Raw genomic sequence first — 2500 nt, forward strand, 5'->3', positions numbered from 1 at the left:
GGTCCTGTGATCATATTTAACATTGTGTAACATAACGTACGTCCGATTGATTTCTTTATTTTTGTCCCACTTGTTTCATCACAATATAAAATTATTAAAGACACAATGTTAGCAAAATATTAGCGAAGTCAAATGTGGGGGTCAATCGCTGCCGTTTGTTGTCACAACTGCCGCGACGTCTCGTCAAAGATCATATCCCAATGGGAAAGGCTGACTTCAATAATAGAGAGACATATGTGACCCTCCACCACGAAATGAGTCGCATGTCACCTCGCGCGGTTCTGCGCTAGACTTGATATAAGTCCGGAGAGTGTATGGTAACAGCGTGAGGGTCACCTTAGTCACAGGCTTATAACTCAAACAGTTTTTGCTCTTTTCTAAAACGGGTTTCACCACTGGATAGAGCATAAAAAACTCTTTAGGAAAATGTAAAAATATGAAAATCATGCAAAGGTGACATGCGACTCATTCCGTGGTGGAGGGTCATATATAGAAGCAGTGGTGGGTCGTTTACGGTGGTGGGTGCTCTTTTTAGCACTATATAACACAGGCAAAACTGGCTGCTCCCATAGAAACCTTCGTCGTGAAAACAGCTAGTTTAACAAGCGCATCTTCGTCTTCGCTGTGTGAGTTAGGCAAAGAGGGTTGTGGGTATTCATACTTTCCTTTTGGTTGTGATCCTATTTGATCTGAGCTACTTAAAGAGCTGTCACTCTGTTAACTAGTGACTGTAGGGTAAATTGAACCAGTACCCCTGTTCTGCTGTGACACAGCGGGCGCCGGGAAAGCTATGCTAACGGGAATACCAGGAAACTTGACCAGTTAATTTGCCCAGAGGTTAACTGTCCTGTACAGGTGATTGGCTCTTCCCTTTTCACGATGACGCTGATTGGTTCTCTCATCGACAGGACACCCACCGTCCTGCTAACACTCTCTTTTGCCACCGCAAAGCGTGAGTGATAAAGTGACCCACTGACCTCGCGTGATCTGTGACGTATTAACAAGATGTAAATCAAGACGTTGGCCTAGGCCTCAATTGAAATTCAAACATCTTGAAAAACAGCTGACAGGTTTTAGCTGCTCTTTGGTTCCAGGGAGGAATCTGATTTTGTCCGACGACCGTGCGTACCCTACTTCCAGGCGACTCACCAAATTAGAAAAGCCGAATCGACGCACCAGAGATATACGTGAGTACAAGTGCAAACACACAGTCAGACACACATGTAAACAAAGCAAACACACAGTCAGACACACATGTAAACACAGCAAACACACAGTCAGACACACATGTAAACACAGCAAACACACAGTCAGACACACATGTAAACACAGCAAACACACAGTCAGACACACATGTAAACAAAGCAAACACACAGTTAGACACACATGTAAACACAGCAAACACACAGTCAGACACACATGTAAACAAAGCAAACACACAGTTAGACACACATGTAAACAAAGCAAACACACAGTAAGACACACATGTAAACAAAGCAAACAGACAGTCAGACACACATGTAAACACAGCAAACACACAGTCAGACACACATGTAAACAAAGCAAACACACAGTCAGACACACATGTAAACAAAGCAAACAGACAGTCAGACACACATGTAAACAAAGCAAACACACAGTCAGACACACATGTAAACAAAGCAAACAGACAGTCAGACACACATGTAAACACAGCAAACACACAGTCAGACACACATGTAAACACAGCAAACACACAGTTAGACACACATGTAAACAAAGCACACAGACAGTCAGACACACATGTAAACAAAGCACACAGACAGTTAGACACACATGTAAACAAAGCAAACACACAGTCAGACACACATGTAAACAAAGCAAACAGACAGACGGAAACCTACAGCAATATGCGGGTGTGTAATAAAGGAATGTAATATGCGGGTGTGTAATGAAGGAATGTAATATGCGGGTGTGTAATAAAGGAATGTAATATGCGGGTGTGTAATAAAGGAATGTAATACACTCTTTGACTGCAATGTATGTTCCTTATATGGTCAAACGCGTCTTTTTATTTTATTTCCATGTGAGGTAAAAGGTGGTGTAAAGCTGTGGAAAAACCCAGGAAACCATTGTGTAAATATCTGAGCATGCGCTTTGAAGAGCTAAAACGTTGTGTAAATATCTGAGCATGCGCACTCGCGGTAAAAACTCGTCAAATTTCACACTACGTCTAATTTTAGCTGCGCACGAATCTTCCAACGCTTGGCTTGGAAATACCAATGGCGCTCCAGGGAACAGGAGATTTTTCACCGGTTCTTAACAAAATCTCCAGTCCAGTAACATTGGAATCATTTTATACCACCTATAGTTATCATAATGGATCTGGAAAGGATATTGCTTAAATTGCGTCCACTTACAACTATAATGCACCTAAGAAATGAAACCTTGAACGCTGTGACATTTCTGTTTGCTGCAGAGTGTTTCTGCTTGTGAGATCTAAAAGCGACAAGCAATAATG

The 2500-nt window shown here is 42.0% G+C and overlaps 1 protein-coding gene and 1 long non-coding RNA gene across 2 annotated transcripts in view; one reads left to right on the plus strand and one right to left on the minus strand.

The window, feature by feature from the left end:
• The window catches only part of LOC138950131 (uncharacterized), a 100899-nt gene that overhangs the window by 44478 nt on the left and 53921 nt on the right, over positions 1-2500 (minus strand). The window lies entirely within an intron of this gene.
• Positions 1-2500, plus strand: part of LOC138950129 (uncharacterized) — a 6990-nt gene that overhangs the window by 1872 nt on the left and 2618 nt on the right. The window contains exon 2 of the long non-coding RNA XR_011450515.1: positions 1095-1187. This is a non-coding gene — a long non-coding RNA (uncharacterized lncRNA). The remainder of the gene's footprint in view (positions 1-1094; positions 1188-2500) is intronic.

This window comes from Littorina saxatilis, linkage group LG16 (genome assembly GCF_037325665.1).
Source record: "Littorina saxatilis isolate snail1 linkage group LG16, US_GU_Lsax_2.0, whole genome shotgun sequence".
In the NCBI taxonomy this organism is placed as follows: domain Eukaryota; kingdom Metazoa; phylum Mollusca; class Gastropoda; order Littorinimorpha; family Littorinidae; genus Littorina; species Littorina saxatilis.